This window comes from Mauremys reevesii, linkage group 1 (assembly GCF_016161935.1).
Source record: "Mauremys reevesii isolate NIE-2019 linkage group 1, ASM1616193v1, whole genome shotgun sequence".
Lineage (NCBI taxonomy): Eukaryota > Metazoa > Chordata > Testudines > Geoemydidae > Mauremys > Mauremys reevesii.
In genome coordinates, this window is record NC_052623.1 from 81,861,463 (window position 1) to 81,884,328 (window position 22,866).

At 38.9% G+C, this 22,866-nt stretch overlaps 1 long non-coding RNA gene across 3 annotated transcripts in view; it reads left to right on the plus strand.

Annotated features, from left to right (window-relative positions):
• LOC120395991 overlaps positions 1-10,279 on the plus strand; it is a 28,516-nt gene extending 18,237 nt beyond the window's left edge. For 2 of the 3 annotated variants that reach the window (XR_005592912.1, XR_005592911.1), the window contains exon 3: positions 9,974-10,278. This is a non-coding gene — a long non-coding RNA (uncharacterized LOC120395991). Of the gene's footprint in view, positions 1-9,973 lie in introns of all 3 variants that reach the window. The other variant, XR_005592913.1, reaches the window with a different exon arrangement.
• The last annotated feature ends 12,587 nt before the right edge of the window (positions 10,280-22,866 follow it).

The window sequence follows — 22,866 nt, forward strand, 5'->3', positions numbered from 1 at the left end:
CAAACCATCCTTACCATCTTTTTAAGTCCATCGTTTTCCATCACCAGTCAGTTCCCTTCCTTCTGCTGTTCATCAGCCAGTTGCTGTGAGGCTCCTCCTACTCATCCAGCCCATCTTCCTAATAAAAAATAGAATAATATGCCCTCTTACTGCCTTCTAGCACTTGAGCTGCTTCTTTCTGCCTACCACCTGTGGTGTGGGCTGTAGTCTGGGGGACTTCTATTCTTCTTGTGTTTTTCTTAATTTCCTCCTCAGAGATGTTTTGAGTAACCAGGAAACACTACATATTTCAAATGTCCCTAGGTCCTTACCTCTCAGGATCACATTGTGCAGCCCAAAAAAGCTCTGTTGGCCTCTATTTTGGTCCCTGGGATGTAGCTGGGGTATTTGAATTCCCTACATTCATGAGATTCTACATTATTTCTCTCCTGAATTCATCATATACAAAATTCTTTTTGTTTTCCCTGCAAGAGATGTTAATCTTGCTTCTCCAAACAATCAAATTCACCCATCGCTATTTAAAGCCATCTCTTTCAGAAGCACAGGAATGATATATTCCCAAACAAAATATTTTTAACTATTAAAATGTATTTTAGCAGAGTCCAGGTAACAGTCAACAACAATATTACAAGAGTGCTACATGCTTCGGGAGGTGGGGCGGCGGAGTTCAAATGTTAGAAGAAAATGCTTGGAAATGAACACTTAAGGGATTCTGCCATGTTCCTTGTTCTCTCTAATCCTTCATCTCTCACTGTAATTCAGTCGTACTGGTAGGAGGGACACAGCTAGTCTACCCAAACAGGGAACATGGCCATGTGAACACTAGGAGAGCTTTATTCAGCTTGAGCTTTAGTTTATAACTGTGACCCCCATAACAATGGAAGGTCCCATAATCCCTTCCCGCTCCATCCTATTACTCAGCACATTGCTTAAAAATAAACATGAAGAAAATAAACACGAAAGACAATTTCCATGTCATGTCATTTTCCCCTGACATATCAAGAAGAATCAATCACATAATTAAGAAAGAACGGCAAAATAATGAGAAATTCAGAGCCAGGGACAGGAGAAAAATATACAAGAATTAAAGTTACCCTGCATAGGGGTGACTGTCCTTTCAACAAAAAGGGGCTTACCTGGCTAAGCCAGATTTGCTGAGTTTTGAACCAATGTTTAGAGAGTAACTGTTCACTATATCCACAACCGTTAAAGTTTCAGAGGACCCGCTCAGAAGTCAGGAAATGGATGGTCGCCTGAACAAATGTAACTGCCCCTTTGTGTGTATTTATTATGATACAGACTTTAATTACATAATCACATAATATTTTTCCACAGGATTCTGCCACATTTAGTGTGTAAGATGGACAGTGCTCTGTGAACAAAGCAGTTCATTACCCTTATTATTCAGTATGTGGTCTCATTCCTCATTTACTGTAACAAACTCTGCACTGAATCAGGATTTTTTTTCTTTATAGGCATTTCTATGACACTCAGCAATGTACTGAGTACCTCACAAGCATTAATGAATTTATCCTTACAACACCTCTGAGGCTGCAAAGTATTATTCTCATTTTCAACCATTTAGTAGAAAGCAGCAGAGCTCTTGCCTCATTTCAGGCACCCCTTCTATGTCGAATGGAATGAGGTAGAAATCATTCAGAATCTTGCTGCCTACCCTGTACATTTTCACTAATCAGAGAAAGGCATATCATGACCTAAGTAACACATACATTTGAAGTACCAGTAGAACATTAGAAGATGGTAAGAGGCCCCGTCGCAAAATTCAGTATGCAAGCACAAAGTACATTTTCAAAAATCCTTATAGCCATCAGTAGGCCATCAAAAGTTAGATCTGTGACCTTGGGACTATCTCCCTGCCAAACTTCAAGTTTCTTCAACCACTGACAGGATAGGGACATTGAAATTTTATCATGGGAAAGTATTTTCTCCACTTTCTTTGTTCATGAAGATTGCTGAACCATTTTGGCTTAGCCATCCCAAACAAATTTGCTCCTGAGCTAAGAATAAACCTACTAAATTTCAGCCATAAAACTAAAAGACTGAAGTGATGACCAACTGAAAATTACACCTTGGAGTTGATATATTCTCGGATTCCAATAGCTGCAAAGTTTAAAGATGTGTCCAAAACAGGGAAAGTAATGGGACCTAATGTATAGGGTGCTAATAATGCCAATGAATAATCACTTAGTTTATGAGAAAATAATAGACTCTGACAGGCATGTATGCTCTGCAAAAAAATATGAAACTTGTCTCTGCAACAGGCCTACTTCGTAAAGTTTGGCCAGATGCACAAGCCAAGCAAGGTAACATAAAATCTTTAGAACTGAAGCAAGTCACAGAAAGTTGCAAAGCCACGATATAATGATCTCTCCTCATCCCACACCCCACAATGCTTCAATCATTAGCATTTCAACCCACCATTCATGCCTATACTATAAATTTTACAGGCTATGGAGTAAATCCCCTGCATCCTGCATCAATGGTGGATAATCTGACTCACTAACCTATCTTCTGAAAAGACCCCATTTTAAAAATCCTTTCCTAAGCCAGCCTGAGGAAGAGGACCCAATGCTCACAGCTCAGAAAAGGAGTTGTACTTTTGTTTCCTTTCTAGAAAGACTGCACTGAATGTAAAAACTGCAATATTAGTACATATGCGACTTTAGCAAATTAGATGCCTTGTGCTATTCCATAATACAATGTTGACATTGACAAATAAACTGTTAAGATTTAAACTTTTTTTCACTTCACATGATAACCCAGTGCAAGACAAGTTAGAAAATGCAGTTAAAAACTCACTTCCACAGCTACTTCAGTAATCTGAACACAACCACATCACATTGTATACAAACCAGTACCAACAAGCATCTTCTAGCTCATATAATTTTAATACTATCAATACTACCTTAATAGCAACATTTCTCATTTAAAAATAAAGAAAAAAACCCCACTGCCCTCTATATTTATTTTCTTGGTGTGAAATTCTCTATTGTTGATTGTCCTTCATGGTAGTTTTATCAGAGTGGAAATTGCCAGTTTGAAAGCATCATTTTATATATTCTTCATTCTCTCCTCGAGATGATCTTGTTAAGCTTCAAGGGTTTAACATGTTGGATCCATCTTATATTCAGATTCCAGCTACAGTACAAATGCCATTTTTCTAGCTCCCCTATTTTCAAATAGAAAATGCCTATATTTCTTTCTTATTTAAATATTGCACAAAAAATACTTCAAACTAGAGAAGTCTTTAAAAGCACAGTATATTTGTTTTCCTGCAGCTGTACTATGGACATGAATAATAGAAGACATCCATATATCATTAAAAGTTGTTGTTTCAAGTTTCATTATGTTTCAATCTAATGTTTATATTCCCATGGATATCTTTTAAGGTAATACTGGAAATCAAATAGTAGGTATCCAATTTGAATTTTTATAAGGTAATATCCCTAAAACAGTATGAATTTTAATGTCTTCCATACATTTCTAATTGAAATCTAAATGAATGATTGCATAATTAAAATTACTTGATGTAATGACTGTAATGCTTTCATTTATTTGCATTCTCAGCAATATTATAGGCTATTGTATTAATCTACTAATTTGATATCTGTTTTTTGAGTCTCCGTGGATTGAATTAAAATCAGCGTCTAGGTACCAGATTCTGATCAGAGTCACACCAGCGTAAATCCAGCATAACCACACTGAAGACAGTGATGTTACCCTGATTTTCACAATCCTAAAGGAGGACAGAATCTGGCCATAAGTAAGCAGCCCAGTATAAGGAATTTTATAAAAGACAGACATAGCAAAAATCAGGACAAGCCCGTTTCTCCTCTCCTCAATACAAGTGGACCATTAGAAAACCACTGCATGGTAGAAAGAGCCAACTCCATGATTTTCTCTCTCTTGCAGCAATCTGATTTTAAAAAATCGGTATTGGCATCTCACTCAGATAAAGCTACTCATAGATTTAGCAAAGGCATGATACAGGCAAACAATAAGAGTAAACGGGATATTAAATGATCCACCTCTCAGGGAAACAAGGATGCCCTAAAATGAACGGGTCGCTGTGGGTCCAGTGATCCCATGTGGACCACTGTCTGGATCAGATTAAATGATGGACTTTTCATATCCTATTGAATAAGGTATCTTTTTAAAGTATCCACTCCATGATACTATTTGTTATTCAGTAGGGTTGAGTCCCCATTTGTCCTCCCTTTACACAAAATCCTAAATCTGCCCTACAGAGTCTTTTACAGTAAAACAACAATAAAGTCTCTTATCAACAGCTTGTTGTAACAGATACAATACATGGGGTACTGAGATCAAAAAAGGCATGAAAAGCATTTCTGCCAGCATTGTACAAAATATTGAACATCTGCTATATCTGGGATCCTGGGAGCTGTAATTATAATTTTTGAAATCTGCACACAAGAGTTATAAATATTAGAACTGTAGCCTGTGAAAGCCATGAAATATTTAAGTTGTTTGGCAGGCTTAAGAAAAACTCATAAACTTAATTTAAGCAGCCAAACACTATATTTTTACAGATTTTACATCTTTCATGTCACTAGTCATATAAATTAAAGCTAACTGTGGAGCAGCCAGGAGTTACAGATGGTAACTCCTGTGGGCAAAAGAAGGTCAGTTTGAGATTTAAGAGTTTCAGCAACAGTTCACCTTCCTGCTTTCTCCATATTTTAATTCTTGCATTAAACTTGTCTTGGGTATTTCCAAGGCACCCATTACTTAGTCATCTATGAAGTGCCAAAAGTTTGCTTGATGCTATTGCAATATACATGAAGATATTGGGCCAGATTCACCTGTATATTTCAGTTTGTTTGTATTGGTCCAGCAATGCAAACCCGTCTTATTTGGCCTTTTAAGTTGGGTCTATGGCTGCTGGAGGAAGCTCAGAGAACTTGCCCACTGTCCCTGCACCAGGGATCTCACAATCTAATATAGACACAGAAAATATATTTCATCTGGATAATTATTTAAACTTGAAGCAGAGATGAACAATGAAAAGCTTTGCAAAAAATGTTTTAGGGAGGGAGCTGAGTTAGAGAGTGAGTTTGGCACAGGAGAAGAGGAAGGTAATTTCATGCCTAAAGGGCAGCATAAAAGACATCACTGTGATGAGAGAGGGAGGAAGGGTACAATGGGGATTTTGAGGCATGAGAGTTTTTTTGTACAGGGTTTTGTTTTCAGGTTGCTGTGTTCTAAAACCACTCATAAAGATAGAAAATGCTCTGGATCAAAGATGAGTAAAATAATTTAGGACAGCAAATACCACAGCCAAATTCACAGAAGCTACAATACGAAAGAGACCCAAAGGCAGATTCTCATTTGTACAAGTGTCAGTTCAACCTGTTAGGTATCCATATGCCACCATCAAAAAATTCAGCTCTGCATATGGGTAAGGGGATGGCCAAATGTGCCTACTATATGCATGTAACAAGAGTAAAATTGAATGGATAAGGGAGAGAGAGGAGAAAATATGAGAGGATGTAAAGTGATTTTAGAGAGATCCAAATTCTACTCTCAATGATTCTGGTATTAATTTGGAAAATGCCACTGTCTTGATAAGAAATTCATTTGCAAATCAATGGAGTAGCAACAGATAATCACTGGTGCAACAGGGCAGAATTTGGCTCAAAGGGCTCAGATATGTGCTCCTTATTCAGGAAAAACTCCCTTTGACCTACTGAACTGCTATAAACAGTTAAACGTATCCCAACCATTGAACTATCTAGTGAAACTTGCACCTAAATGCTAGGTGTCATGAGAGTATTAGAGTAGTCATTAGTTAATTCAATGGAACTAATTATGACCTCACTTATACATGTTTTACACCAGTATAATTCTATCACATTCAGTGGAGCCACTCCTGAACTACATCTTTGTCTGCACTGCCAGACAAAGATGGTTGTAGACCTGGAATATCTGGATCAAAATGGATATTGGATTCTTTTGAGACACAAAGGTTCCCATGCCAACCTCTCTCCCTGATGCCAGTATAGGACTGGAGGAAAGTTTTGGATGCTCCCCATTCTACTGTGATCCCTGGCTGGTTTTTTTCAGCTCACTGGCACCAAGAGCAGCCCCCACCACCAATTTACACTATGCACTCTTCAGCCATAGCTGAAAATCTGGCCCTTGGTTATATACCACAGGAGTCCAGACACTAAATGGCAGCCAATTCATTTAAGACAGTCTGGTTATGACCAGTCTACATTTAAATAATATTAACATCAGGTTTATTAAATTAGCACCAATTAGTCTAAAACGATCTTTTCAGCTAATTTAGTCAGTCCTGTCTCCCACCACATGCACAAATAGTAATCACTGTGTTACAGAAATACAGAAAAAGCAGTTTTTACTGTTCTCTTTTTCACATATGACTTTCAAAGCTTGCCTTAAAATCAGTCTTAGCACAAGTTATATTCCATCATAACTGTATTCCAAGATATGTGACTGAGTTTCAGAGGGACCTGTCTGCTCCCCCACCCATACACACACCCCATGGCATGGCGAGTGCCACCTCTACTCTACTCTTCTCCTTGCCCACATTGCTTCCTTTCCCCAAACCCCATAAAGACCATGCCTAGGTGTTTCATCAGAGTTGAGTTGGAGAAAGCAGGTCTGAGGAGACTGTCATCTGTATTGTCGTCCTTCCAAACCTGTGAAGATTGCCTGCTAAGTCAATGTATCCTCTCCATTCTGTTCAGTTTGGGGTGAAAGGGTAGCAAGGGCAACAAGGGTCTTCTTGGCAGCATAGCTCCTACAGAGAAACCTACAGGAATTGGGAATGAGTGCAGAAGCATAGGGCCTCCAAATACACTGTCCTGTGTCTCTGTGAATCTCTTCAAGATCCATACAAATCGTACATATATTTTTTTTAAATCAAACAACCTAGTCATTTTTTACAGTGTCAGGAATCAAAGCCAATATTCCACGAGGGAATGATCCAAAAGGAAAACATAAAGGGAGATTGTTTCACATGCCTGGCAGACAGCACTCATAGGGGATGATCTTACACTAAGTTACTAATGTAGATTCTTATTTAATACAGAATCCAACCTAACAACAGTTCTAGGTAATATAGTACTTTGGTGTGTATGAACTTTATGAGCCACTGCTCAGTCATGTAACAAAGCTAACTTCTTTTAAGGATGGAGCCTTTTGTTAGACAGAAACAAAAGAAAGGCTTAGTGATTTTTTATTTAATTATTTATAAATAACTGGAGCGTGCACGTCATTCAAGTTTCCTCAGTTTTAAAGCTGTAATTATATGCCATTTGTTAACTACCTAATTTTTGCCTTTGTTTTTACACTGACAGATTTCTTCAGCCACATTTCAGGTAAAAGTACATGTAAAAGAAAAAGTTATCTCTCCTTTGATGATTAATCACATTTTAGGTATATTTCTAATACATTTTTGAGAACAGGTGGGGTAGAACACCAAAAAGAACAAAGATTCTCCCTGTTTGGCTTCAGAAGATTTTTATCCCCAAAGTGCACGAGAAATTGGAATCCTTATTACAAAGTTTTTCAGACAACATTAGAACATATTTTATTTTAGGTGGTAGAGGACTGTGCTTTTGGAAAAGAAAGTCCTCAAGTTCTGCCTCAGACAGGTTGGCTGGTAGCTATGTAGAGTGATCACCATTAAAATACTGACATATTTTTCTTTTGCCTCATCAATATTACTGCAATATTTCAGAAATACTATGTCAATGGTAGGTACTTGGAAGCAGTAATTGTAAAAATTAACTGCCAAAGATGCAGGGTGAAATCCCAGTCATAGTGAAATAAATGGCATAGTGAATTGATTTCAGTAGGGCCAAAACTTCCTCCTCCTCTAAAATCTAGCAATACTATCTAGGAGTTGCCACCTTAGTGAATCATAAAATATAAAAAAAGCACCTAAGAATCCAAATACTCACTTAAATGAGTCAGAGTACATTGCTACACAGTCTCAAAATTCACTGAGCAGAACTATCTGTTCATAATGCAAGATCTATTTGGATTCAGAATTCAACATTTGACTGATTTGCTCTAAGTTTTCAGTGGTGATATCCTTGCACTATTTTGAAGCAATTGAAATGGTCATAATGGTTAAAATCATAATAATTACAATTCTACAAGAAAATACAATCAAACAATCTTCTGGTTGCTACTGTCACTGAAGAAAATGTCACTAGTGGAGCTCTCTTTTCAATAAACTCAATGTAAATGACATTTTATCTAGTCTTTTATAAAATGAAAAAAGACTTTTAACAAAGTAAAAAAAAAGCATGGTACTTTGCCTCAGTATTACCTGAACACAGATAATTAATATCTTGTGATGCCAAAGTCATAGGTCAAATCCCAGAACTTATTGCAAATGTCTAGAAAATTACCTTTCCAATGACATATGTCAAACATAATCTACTGATAATTTAGGAGTTCAACTCTAATTATTTATGAAGAATCCCCAAGTTATCTATATTGATTTATGTAGAAAATGTATTAAATGCTTTACATTTTGGAGAAAGAAAACACTATCAACTTCTGTCTCTCTCAAGTCCTCCAACTACTTCATCGGCATACAGTAGCTAAGAAATAAGAGCTCAGATTTTAATGAAAATCACAGTACATCTCTTTCTTCAAAAAAAGAGATATCCTTTTCATAAATGTTAAAGAACAACAATGGATACTGAATATGCACTGAAATATTTAAATTTTAGGGTGCAAATGTCATGGCCCAAACAGTTCTTGAGTCGATAAACCTGGGAGTAGGTGCAAATAGTAGTAGGTTTTCACCGTCATCCAATTTTCAGTTAGTGCAGAAGAGCGTGTTATCAGCTATCTAATCTCAGAATTCAATAAATTATCAGTCTAGCCACTCAGATTCACAAACTAATGTTACCTTAGAGATCTATGCTGCACAGCTATGTATCTGAACAAGACTATTCCAGCAGTACCCTATTTTGATAGCAAAATATTTTGTGGTAATCACCAGCATTTGTCGAAACATTTTTTAATTAGACCCTGTTTTATCACATGCAAAAAAAAAATTCAGTGCTAGTTCAGTCTCCTGTTTCATTCTGTCATGAATCAATTTGTAGAGACATTTAGAAGTCAATAATCCACTGCAGCTTTGATGACAGGTGATTAATTTCTACATTTTAGAGACATAATAAGATTTAGCAATAAAAAGGCCTTGAAGTAACCTACCAAACAGCTTTAATCTCAGCCTTGGGACTGTTGCTACATATGAATACTTGTACACAAATATGGATGATTTAAGTTAGTAGGTTTTATTGCAGACTTCTTGCCTTTTTGTATTAATCTTGCTTTACAATCAGACTCTCTATAAAATCAGTTTATTCTGAATAATTTTTCTAACATGATATTAGAAGGATGGGGGGAATATTATTTGTCCACATGGGCTCTATTCTTGTAAAAAGTATTTTTACATGCTTTTCATTGCATGGCTTGAGTGGGTCTTGGTGGGCAGGGGAGTGGAAAAAAGGGACGACGGCTCTTATAATTAAAACAGACTCAGACTTACACCAGTAGGCTATTCTATGCTGGATAACCCTGGGCTGCACTCAGGGCTCAATGCATCTCACACTGAACTCAATGAGAGTCTTTCTGTCAACTTTGGTGGAAGTAAGATCAGGCCCCAACTCAGTACAGTGGGCAGATCTGAATTAAGGAAGAAACTCAAAGTGTTTGCACCCAATTTCTCAGGACTTCCAGGGTAAAAGTTTCCAGTTCCTAATTAGGCCCTTTTGAGGTCTCCAATCCACTGCTTCCATCGTTTTACTTCAAATGCTATTTCATGTTGACCGTGCCACATGCAGCTCCTGACCATAGTATCCAGGGGGAAGGAAAAATAATCAGAAATCCTAACCTTCTGCATTTTTCTGGTAAATTATAGTGTAACTTTTTTCCCTTCTAGAAATACTCAAGTCTGAAGCTTTGTACATCCACAAGACATGACTGCTGCATTGAACTGTTAAGGCTAACTAAATGGTACTACGGGCTGTTGCATCCAACTAAGGAAAAGAAAGGACAAAGTTTACACACAGGGCTTGTAAAATCCGCTTGCTAGTGCGCACTAGGAAGACTTTCCTAGATAAACTAGGATCTAAGTTACCCATTACTACAGAATTTCAGCGCTCAGTGTAAAAATAATAGTAAGATCCTACCCTTATAGTTGTGAATAAAACCTAGCAAATGTAAATTGAGGCAGTCCCTTCTTCCTGAGTTTCTAGACTAGTCTTATGATAGAGCCCCACTGTTTCTGCAGCTGCGTGTAACTTTGCATAGAATGGTGCATGGGGGATATGGGCAGTATAAACTGAAATTAAGACTGAGTTTCAGTTCTCTTATTTCAAACCTGCAGACAACAGTGAAACTCTCAAGAATACTACCACTATCATGGTGCTGCTGCTAATGCTTGGGAAAGCTATGAAGGACAGTGAAGCACACAAAAGAGGACAACAAACAACCCAAAAAACAAAGGCTGGGGGAGGGGAAATGTTGCAGAGATGTCTTCTTCCTCCAAAAGCCAAGAGGCTACAGCAGTAAAATGGCGAGATTCCCCTCCCTCGCAGCAACTATGAGGTTTATGAGGAAGATGAACACTCTAGTCTCATATCATTCAGATAGGCCCTGAAGGGCAAAAATGATACAGAAAATACGTGACAGGAGTTAAATGTACAAGACTTTGAAAGGAAGGAGAGGGGGCTTGATGGTGACTAGGAATGGTGGTGTAGGAATAAACAAGGACAAATGCTGGTATGTCGCCAGCCCCATGCATTCAACAGTCATGCATCAGGCCCCCAAGAAATAAAGAGGTTGTCTTAAAAATTATGTGATTTTTAACATAATACATTTTGGGTTCTTTTTGTTTGCCTTCAGGTTTTTGCACCTTTATGGTTCATGTTTTCAAGTTTCTCCCTGCATTCATGAGGACTAGAAACGTAGTTTTTTATTTTTTTTAAATGAAAAATGAAATTCTGTCATAATCACACTGCTCCAGGAACTGGGCGTGTAAGAAAAATCACCAAATAGCACAAGACTTGTGATAAAAATCATGAGAGTTGACAACACTAGGGAAAGGAGGTGACAATCAGGAGGACGAGTGCAGTGACATGGTGAGAAAAGGGAAGCTACGTACAATTGATTGGTAACAATGAGTTACTCAAAAGGCGATGACATGTTAACGAGCTGTTGAAAGTGAATTACAGACCAAATGTTAATCCATGGTGTAAAGGTGAAGGAGTGAGTAAAGGTCTTGGGGCCTTTTTTAAACAGGGTCTAAGAGACAGAGGCATACAGAGATTTTTGCACTACACCCATAGTTCTAATGAACTAGTCAACATGTGTATGCTCACCAATTTCACTATTTTAGAAAATACTTTTTTAAAACCCAAGTGGTGCTGTATTTAGATCATACTAGGAGGAACAGCAGTGTCTCTATGTAAAATAGTAAACTTGGATATGAGGATAAAGCCATTTTAAGAAAATTAATCACAGCGAGAGACTGGATAGTTGAGGAGTAGACTTATCCGATAGCAAATGATGGGGTGAGGTACAACACTGGATCTGCCTGGACTATATTCATTTTCATTTCTGCAGGTGGGGGACCTCATCATTCCAGAGGTTAAGCTCTGAGTATCTAATCCAATTCTGCCTAGACACAGTTGATATAATTCCAAGTTTTTCAAGAAGAGCTCAAGACATACTTAAATGTCCTAACAAAATACATTTTAAGTTTGAACCACTTATGAATCCAATAGTTATTTCAACATATCCGATGTGCCAAGCACCACATTTTATTTTCAGTTTTCAAAATTACTTTATCTATATAAACAATGCTCTGTAGTTGTTCTGCACACCTGTCATGTAGAGCTCCAGTATCAAAGAGATTCTTTGAATTGATGTGTAAGTGCCTGTTTTATTAATTATGCTACTCAATCGGGTGACTCATTATTACACAAACTGCCCCAACAGTCTTTTCTTTTTTAAGATCAAAGGGATGAATTCTGCCCTCTCTCTCGGGTACAATTTCCATTGTGGGAGTTGTACATGTAAGTGATCATGGAATTGGTCCTTAAGTATTTAATTTACACTTTTATACTATAGATAAACAACATAGTTCAAGATCAATAGCATTTAAGCAGTAGCTGATGTTGTCATGTGCTGTCCAGAACTGAACAAAATATTTTAGGTGTGGTCCCTGTTACTAGAGCCATTTACAGAGTGGTTATCATGTTTCTGCATATGTAGCTCCATATTACACTTGTGTTTTCCCTCTACCATGTCAAACTGTAAATGCTATGTCTAGTTTGTTGTCTCATGTCACCAGGTCTCTTTGAGCATTACTTTCCAGGAGTGAAATTCTGGTTCTATTGAAGTCAATGGCAAAGCTCTGATTGACTTCAACCGGATTAGGATTTCACCCTAGATGTCTTCTTCACAATGAGTTTTGGATTATTTCCCTCTCCCAAGTAGGTCTATTGAAGATATTTTTTCAGGTTGATTCTTACTTTATTTCCTGCCCATGTTATTAAACTTTTTAAGTTCCTTTGCACTATTTCTCTGTGTATACTAGTTTTTTCACCATCTCCCAATTTAATATTGTCAATGAAATTAGTGAATGTTCAGACTTTCAGGAGCACCAACATTCCTAAGGAAAAATAAATGAAAAAAAAACAACAGAGACCAGACCATGCCATACATGCATCTCATTAATCAATGAGGAACAAACTTCTAAAACATTCTACAAGCTGGGTCTCCATAAAGAGGCAGCAAAATAATTTTAATTTTCTGTTCAACATATTAGCAGACTGCATATTCTCTGGTTACTATAGCAGAACAATTTAGATTTAGAAGGAACTACTGTATGCTGAGAAATTGCTATATGAAGAAACTTAATATGTACATCTACTGCTGCAGACAGCCAATGACACTAAATTCTCTACAGGTCTAATGCTAGCAAGATGTGCAAGACTAAATAAAATGCATCAGGGTCATGTATCCTATTAAAATCAGTATTTTAAAAACTGCTTGCTTAAAACATTTGCCTTGATGTCGTAGATTATCTTTAATACCAAGCCAGCTCTTATATAGTCGACCTCTATTTGACGCAACTAAATCTCAAATATATGATTGATTTTCAGGCTTCTTTATCTATAGAAAAATATGAAGCAAAATCAAATTTCAATATGTTTAAAATTTATGCTTGCAGAGACAGTCTATTGTGAGAGGCAGCATCTTGTGTGCAATAGCATTATGTAAAATTGGGCAGCACTGTTACAAAGGGTTCTACATCACTAGCTAACTATAAATAGTGCTTTGTCCCCCACTTCCAGTCATAAATGTAGCGCTCGTGTTGAGTCGATAGCTATTTTAAAGAAGTTGACGTTTTCTGTACTGTGCGTATGTGAGCTCAGTTTTATTTCTTGGCAATGTTAAAATACATGGGCAGTTCAAACAATCTTTTTGCAGCCATTTGTTTTTTTTAAATTAATATAATAATCAAATTTCAGTTTTTAATAATAATTTGTCAAGAGTAATGATAGAATTCACTCTATTGAAGATAAAATATGTTGTCTCTCTCCAAAAGAGTTTACAGTCTATAAGACACAGAGTGAAATCCTGTCTCCACTGAAACCAGTGGGAGTTCTGACATTGTCTTCAGCGGAGTCAGGATTACGCCCAGAAATGGAACGCACTGGGAAGCCCAAAAGACAGAAGTAAAAAGTATTTATTTATTTAGAATTATAGACACACACACACACATACACACACCAAAAAAAGAACACCTCTGCCTATATGTTCTAGCCACTCTGGACATAACTTGAAATTAATACCCAAATATAACTAAAGTGAAGCTGTGCAATTCACTATAAAATGCTACTGGCAACTCAAAAGCTCAAGTTACTTTCTCCTTCCAGCAACTCCCCACCCATACAGATAAAAAAATATTTTACTACCAAAGGAAGTGAATGGCAACCAATTTGAGAGTCTTAGCATAATATTTTGTTAAGTTTGCTTTTTCTCTTCTTTGATTACGTTGATAACTACAGAGTTCTTGATGTTCACCAATAAAATTTCAGCAATATTAGCACTAAAGTTTTGTTTTACCTGTCAGCAGATAAGAAACAGTTTAGTAATGCCTCAGGGTGATTGATGGCAGAGTAGCAAAAAAAACTAGTACTATAAACCCTATTTACAACATCTGAGAAGAACCTTGAAAAGATAATACTATGGATTAGCTTTGTGTTATTTTCTATACTTGTTATAAAATTTGTTATGGGGTCTTTAATTGTCTCATTTTCCATTTTTTATGATCTTTGTCATGACAATAAGTTTTCATATAATTCAGTGCCTCTTTGCTTCAAACTTTGTTAAAGAAGTCTGAGAATACTTTAGAGATGCTGTAGCGTAATCGTCAGCCTCTTCAACCTTTGTTTATATAGCGATAAAACTTGTGAAAGAGCAGTTATAGACCTGTTTTTTTCTTATTCTTCAAATCAGCCACCATTTCCTACCTTTTACTTTGCGCACCCTCTTGTGACATACCCAGGATACAATCTAGATTAGTGAGTAACTGTGTCACCCCTGCCTTGTCACCTGGGGTGTCCTTTACACTGCTTTCCTGTTTTTGCCTCCACTCCTGGACTGCTCACAAACAGCCTATAGCATGTAAATCACTCCCAGCTATGTCTGTGTGCACTTGCAAACTGCCAGTCATGCTCAGGCTTTCCCTAGGCTGAATTACAATGCTGGGTGACCCCAGCACAGTCCCAATCCCAGACTTTCTCCAGAAATAAATATCTTGTACTGCCCAGCCCTCTCCTCATATAAAGTCTGCCATTTTATTAATAGAAAATGATATGCACAAATCCTGTTCTCCCAAGTGGAGTTTCCCAAACAAGTCAATTCAAACACACAGGTTTAGATAAAACAATAAAGCAAGTTTATTAACTACAAAGAGAGAGATTTTAAGTGAATACAAGGAATGAGGCATAAAAGTCAGATATGGTTACAAGAGAAATAAAGATAATATGCAACTAATGCCTAACTTAACAAACAATGCTAAATTCAGAACTAAGTTTCTCTCACCACATGCACTCACTAGTCTTGCTGGCCAAACTTCTAGGCCAGGACCCCTTCTTCTGTGTAACGGCTGTTTCCGATGTTCCTTCTGGTGCAATCAATTGATGGACAGAAAGTGAGAGGGGGGAGGAGTGTGTGGCTTCGGGTGTTTGTCCTTCACTTTTATAGTGTTAATCCCCCTCCCCCCCCCCCCGAAAATATTTCCAGCTAAGATTCAGGAGGCAAAAAGTCTAGAGGGGAAGATATCTCCTGCTGGTTTTCCCACCTGTTGGCACTCCCTATGTGCTTGATGACTCTGTTTACTGCTTCAATGCAAATTAAGCAGAGCATACATTCCTTTGTTTGAGACAGACCAGTTTGCCATCTTCTGTTTGGGCAGGGCTGTGGTTCGGAACATGCGTTAAGAACAGCATGCAGTGGAATCTTATAACTTTACATACAACGTTGGCCAACCTTTTATCAGGACAATATTGACCAGCAAATTATGCCTTTTCAAATGCTACGTCACAAGGCATACTTTGCACAAAGAATATTACAATAGTGTGCAAGTGTTGAATACAGGGACACAGTCTGTCATATCTCTTTGACAGGGCTGGCCACTCAACGGCTAACCAATTGCATCACAGTGAAGCAGTGAAGACTGGTCTTTGAGGCTCCTTTAATGGTGTCAGTGTGTTTCACATTTGTTGCTGATGCAGTGTTTCCAACTCTTGCAATTTTATCATGAGTCTCACAATTCTTGGTGTTTTTTCTTAAAGCCCCAGCTCCTAGACATATAATTATGTGAGAATCTCGGTTTTAATTTAAAAATAAAGGTCTAGCCCTCACAGATGCAGGGGAAAACTAGAAAACACGACGCAAGTGTGCCACAAAGGCTCAGATACCAGAAGAAAAATAAAAAGAACACAAAATGTATTTTTTATAAACTCTCATGATTTTGAAATCAATATCATGATGTTTTAGGTCTTGTCTAATGATGTATATTTTAGTGCTCAGAGGTGGCAATGCTGCAGATAACTGAAGTGGGTGGAGGTAAGAATGCAAAAATTGACTTCCAGCTAAGACATGCATGGTTCCTCATGCAACCTAAGGGAAGCTTCCTTTCAGCTCACTTGAGACATGCTTTCTATCATCTGTGGTTGGCTAGGACAGTGGCTCTCAACCTTTCCAGACTACTGTACCCCTTTCAGGAGTCTAATTTTTCTTGAGTACCCCAAGTTTCACCTCACTCAAAAACTAATTGTTTACAAAGTCAAACATTAAAAATACAAAAGTGTCACAGCACACTATTGCTGAAAAATTGCCAACTTTTTCATTTTTACCATATAATTATAAAATAAATCAGTTGGAATATAAATATTGTACTTACGTCTCAGCATATAGTATATAGAGCAGTGTAAACAAGTCATTGTCTGTACGAAATTTTAGTTTGTACTGACTTTGCTAGTGCTTTTTATGTAGCCTATTGTAAAACTAGGCAAATATCTAGATGAGTTGATGTACCCCCTGGAAGGCCTTTGCGTGCCCCCAGGGGAACGCATACCCCTGGTTGAGAACCACTGGGCCAGGAGATGCCAGCCCATTCTGTTGATGATGACCTGTCCGTGGCTATTCACCCCTTTGTCAGCTCTCAGTTGGACTACAGTAATGCAATATAATACCTGAGAATGAAGCCTTCAACACCTAGAAAACTTCAACTGGTACAGAACACCATAGTACATCTCCTCAGCAAGACATGCCAAAGGAAATACATTACACTGTCCTTTGCTCTTGGCATCAGTTTATCATAAACTATCAAATCAAGTTCAAGATCTTGGTCCCTATGTTCTAGGTGCTCAATGGATTGGGCCCAGGTTATCTACAAGACCATCTAAAGCTCTGCAATGAAGTCCAGGATCAACAACTTGGCTCTTCTGACATAATGAAGCTTTCTACAATAAGCTCATCTGTGTGGATACAGAACTTTCTCAGGGGCCACTCCAAGACTAGGGAATAAACTATCCCAGGAAACTAAGGACCAGCACAAATCTCACCATCTTCTTCTCCAAGTGTAAGGCACATTTCTTTGATCTTGCCTTCTCTAACGTAAACATATAGCTATATGTGTGCATGTGCACTCCCACACACACACACACACCCCATACAAAACTAAACTCTCCACTGAACATACTTCTCCCTCTCCCTCCCCTCTCCACCCCCCAGGGTGAGGATGACAGAACAAACACTTGACAGAAGTTAGCTACATTGCTTAATGCTCTACTGGAAGATGCTCTGGTACTATGGTGATGAGCCTGGTCTAAGCACCTATATAGATTAGACTAATTACTGCCAATTCAACAACAGAAGCTCAGTTCAAATCTTGGCTGGGGAAATATTCAGGATGATTATTTAGTAAATCCAGCCATTGTATAGAGATCTTCATTAATTGGTCAAAGCTAACCTCTAGCAGGCAAAACAGTAGGAACTATGTGGTGAGGTGATCAATGCCAGAAGTGTCCATTCTTCACCATTATTTCCTTTGAGGAGCAATGACCTTGTCCTAAGTATTTGGATTTCAGATTAGAGGATCAAATTTAACTTTGACTTTATTAATACATACCCTTAAGTCACTAGTGGTTCCACACTACCTTCAGAGGACACCTAAAGCAGAAAGTCCACTAAAGCAAAGATTGCAATATCACAAAGCAACCACAACTTCCACTCCACCAATGAGCTGCAGAAGGCAGTGCCAAAAATGTGGGTTGTGCTAGCAGGAAGGAGAGATGTGCTGACTCATTCACTCCTTTGCCAGGCTTCTTTCCTGTTGTTGGTGAAGCAGGGGGTTATTTGTCTATAGTAAATGATAAATTATAGGTAGGGTGGGGATAGGCCAATACAGGCTTTAAAAGTAAAGATAAGTAGTTTTTGCTTGATGCAATGGAAATAGAGGAACCAGTGAAGGAATGCAAAGAAGTGGGTAATGTAGTAGAACCAATGAGCTTTTTCATTATGGGTTTTCCATTTTAGCAGCCTCTTCCAGCATTGCCTGTGTGATTTCTTGCTCCTGGCATAGCTAAATAGCAACTGCTTCCTGGCTAATTGCAGCTAACTGGAGAGAAAAGGCTTTGGGTATGTCTATGTTATATTCATTTTGATGGAATAAATGGGCCCGAAGAGTGAAAAGTGTTAACGTGACCCTGTCCAACACTAAATAGTGTTAAACAAGTTTTAGTGTTTTGGATACAGAGCCCTCAGCATGCTTTCATGGCAAACACCATTAAAAATCCTTTTCAACTTTCTATTAAAGATACAAAATAGGAAGGCAAAACAGTGAAAGTATTTGAAATGTAAAAGTCTTATGTAAGGCTTTCATTTTAACAATATCCCTTGTTCCCTTTCCCTCCCTGGAGAGAGTCTTGAGAAGGAAAAAAAAGCCATTTGACAGTCTTTAAGATGATATTAAAGACTGTAATAAACTGTCCTTTTATGGGGAAATGAGAAAAAGTTAGCTGAGATTGGCTGCAGCTGTCACTACTGCTGTTGTTGTTGTTAAAGTCTGATCCTGTTCCTAGAAGACAAAACGCGCTCAAGAAGAGAGAGAAAAGAACAGCAAAGATAGAAAATGCAGCTTCTGTCTCTGGTGTTGACTCTCACTTACAACATCACTGCTGAAGAAACCCAGGCACATCACACAGTCTTATTAGTCACTCCAAGACCAGGCACCTTGTAGCAGTATTGGGCCGTTTAGGGCAGAGGTCCTCAAACTGTGGTCTGTGGACCACCAGTGGTCCACAAGTTCCATTCAGGTGGTCTGCAGATAGTTCCCTCTGAGGTGCATGTCTGGGCAGCCTCACAAGAGAGAATGAAGGGCCATCCACCTAAGTAGTGGAGCTGCACAGGCATGGCTCCACTAATTAAGTGCCTGGATCCTGGAGAAGATGCACATGTAAGGTGAGGTGGTGGCCTTGGGGGGAATAGAGTGGAGGTGGGTGTGGGCAGTGGGGTGAGAAGAGGGGGTGGGGAAAATTGGGATGGGCAGGGCTGTGGCAGCCAGAGAAAGAGGCGACTCCTCAGCCCCAGGGCTCCAGCTGCCAGGGAGAGACAGTCCTCCTTCCCAGCCTCAGCTCTGTGGCTGCTGTAGCAGGGGAGAGCCCTCCCTCCTTCCCAGCCCCAGCTCGGGGGCTGCCGCAGTGGGGAAGAGAGGGCACATCTGTCACATTAGAAAGGTAAGACTACTGATATTAAAATATGAGTTGTGTGCTTTTATTTGTAGAACAAAAAAATGTTAATTATTATTGTTTGTTTTTTATATAGCGCTTTTATCCAAAGTGCTTTATAATAGCTAGTTAACGGTACAAACAACATTTGGAAAGATCATTACGTGGTCTGCTGACACCCTCAGCAATTTTCAAGTGGTCCACTGGTTTAGGGCAATTCTTTTAGTTACCTCCTTCTGGTCACAGCCCTTACAGCAGTGTTACAAAATATACAGTCTTGGTCAGCTAAGCCATACTGTTATTAGATAGAAGGCAAAAGGAGATGGATAGGAAAGAGAAGAAAATAGATAGGGAAGAAAAAGGACACATGGGGATGGGGATGACAGCAAGAACCAAAGTCTCATATCCCAGATGGTGTTCAGCTTTCAGCCAGAGCGAATGGAGGTGATGATGGTTTGGTCAGGACATATTTCAGGATCAGGACAATGAAGACCCAACGGTATCATGATGGATCTCAGGGTCCTAAGAAATGCGTTGGGGGGTGACAACCATGATGGTAAAGCTCATTCCTTTGTCCCCCAGCCAGTAGTTGTCAGACAGCTTCTTGCAGTTTTCCCCCAAAACTTCTAAGGACCCCAAAAGGAAGTGATGGGTGGAATAGCCCATCCCTTCATTATTTTGTTCATTAGGACTCATTTCTGACACACCAGTTGTGGTCCAGTAATATCCAGTACCACTCTTTTCCTGTTTATCAGGCCTGATCTTAACACAGTTCATGAGTTATAGCAGTAGGTCTTTTTCTTTGGACTAATTTAGTCTGTCTCCTTTTTACACCTTTTCCCATCAACACTTATTGTTTTTAGATTACATTATTGTGACATTTTATGAACTTTCACCAACTTTTCACAATTAGGATAAATGTGTATACCCAATAATTACAACAGAAGGGAGGGGCACCTGTCAGCCAATCATCTGGCCCCATCTCCCCCACTCATCGTCTCAGTGAAGGGGGAGCAGCACATACACTTTGGGCTTCTCTCATTCCCTGCCATCATGTCAAAGGTCCTCTTCTGATGATAGCCATATGAGAATATTTGTGCTTCCAGTAATAGAAACACAGGAACCAGTGGAAGAATGCAAAGCAGTGTATGATGTATTCAAACCAATTTGCTACTTCACTATGGATTTTATGAGATGCATTGCCCCAGAGAAGTGCAGCTGTCCTTGAAGGCCTTGGATGAAGCTTCAGCCCCTGATGTAGCTGGCTTCTAGCCTATCGATGTCTTTGAAAATCAGGACCAAGGTCATAAAACATCAGGGCTGGAAGGGACCTCAGGAGGGCATCCAGTCCAACCCCTTGCTCAAAGCAGGACTAATCCCCAGATAGATTTTTGCCTCAGATCCTTAAATGGCTCGCTCAAGGATTGAACTCACAGTGCTGGGTTTAACAGATCAATCCTCAAACCACTGAGCTATCCCTCCTCCCTCAATGAAAGAAGACTGGGAATCAGCAGACAGACTGAAGCACAGGTCTTGTGTGCTTATCAGGGCCTGTCTCACTGGAGATACAACCTCTGGTTTGCTTCCACCTTTACACCAGATACGCCTGGATACAGTACTCCAGTCTAGAGGTGATGAATACACCAGGTTGGCCAGATCTCTCTCTGAGAGGCAGGGCTGAAAGTCTTCTAGCAACGTGAAAGTGAAAGAAGCCATTTCTCAACCCTCTGACTTCTTTATCATTAACTTCAACAGATATTACATGTTCAGCATCTGATCCTTCCAGTGCTGAGTGTCATTGAAGTCAATGGGAAACAAGGGTGCTCAGCGCCTTGAAGGATCAGGATCTTGACAAATAATTTTACCTATATTTTAATCCACTGTTTTTCATGCATTGTTCCTGTCAAATGATTATTCACATTTTCTTTCACTGTAATAATTTGCAGCCTGAGATAGCAAAGGAACTTTGCTGTGTCATCCAAACTGGAAATAGGCAGTACTAATTCTATTACACAAGAAAGGTGATGAAAAAGTATGCTAGGAACTTTGTAGGCATTAGGCTATTTACTGTATTTTGAAAAGTTTGTGCTGCAGTACAAGCACACCTGACTGGAAGACTACAGGAAAGGCAGCTCAGTTGCAAGGGTAGGTTAGTACTGAAGAGATAAGAACATAAGAATGGCTGTACTGGGTCAGACCAAAGGTCCATCTAGCCCAGTATCTGTCTACCAACAGTGGCCAATGCCAGGTGCCCCAGGGGGACTGAACCTAACAGGCAATGATCAAGTGATCTCTATCCTGCCATCCATCTCCATCCTCTGACAAACAGAGGCTAGGGACATCATTCCTTACCCATCCTGGCTAATAGCCATTTATGGACTTAACCACCATGAATTTATCCAGTTCTCTTTTAAACGCTGTTATAGTCCTAACCTTCACAACCTCCTCAGGTAAGGAGTTTCACAAGTTGACTGTGCGCTGCGTGAAGAAGAACTTCCTTGTATTTGTTTTAAACCTGCTGCCTATTAATTTCATTTGGTGACCCCTAGTTCTTGTATTATGGGAATAAGTAAATAACTTTTCCTTATCCACTTTCTCCACACCACTCATGATTTTATATACCTCTATCATATCCCGCCTTAGTCTCCTCTTTTCCAAGCTGAAGAGTCCTAGCCTCTGTAATCTTTCCTCATATGGGACCCTCTCCAAACCCCTAATCATTTTAGTTGCCCTTTTCTGAAACTTTTCTAGTGCCAGTATATCTTTTTTGAGGTGAGGAGACCACATCTCTACACAGTATTTGAGATGTGGGCGTACCATGGATTTATATAAGGGCAATAATATATTCTCAGTCTTATTCTCTATCCCCTTTTTAATGATTCCTAACATCCTGTTTGCTTTTTTGACCGCCTCTGCACACTGCGTGGACATCTTCAGAGAACTGTCCACGGTGACTCCAAGATCTTTTTCCTGATTAGTTGTAGCTAAATTAGCCCCCATCATATTGTATGTATAGTTGGGGTTATTTTTTCCAATGTGCATTACTTTACATTTATCCACATTAAATTTCATTTGCCATTTTGTTGCCCAATCACTTAATTTTGTGAGATCTTTTTGAAGTTCTTCACAGTCTGCTTTGGTCTTAAATATCTTGAGCAGTTTAGTATCATCTGCAAACTTTGCCCCCTCACTGTTTACCCCTTTCTCCAGATCATTTATGAATAAATTGAATAGGATTGGTCCTAGGACTGACCCTTGGGGAACACCACTAGTTACCCCTCTCCATTCTGAGAATTTACCATTAATTCCTACCCTTTGTTCCCTGTCTTTTAACCAGTTCTCAATCCATGAAAGGACCTTCCCTTTTATCCCTTTTATCTCATGACAGCTTACTATTCACTTACTATTCACAATATGATACAGAGTAAAAGATGCTAGAAGTTGGCAAATCTAACTGAGTATGGTATGGGCACAAGAATCAGTACACATGGCTCTCTTCCCACTTACACTGGTGTAAATCAGCAGT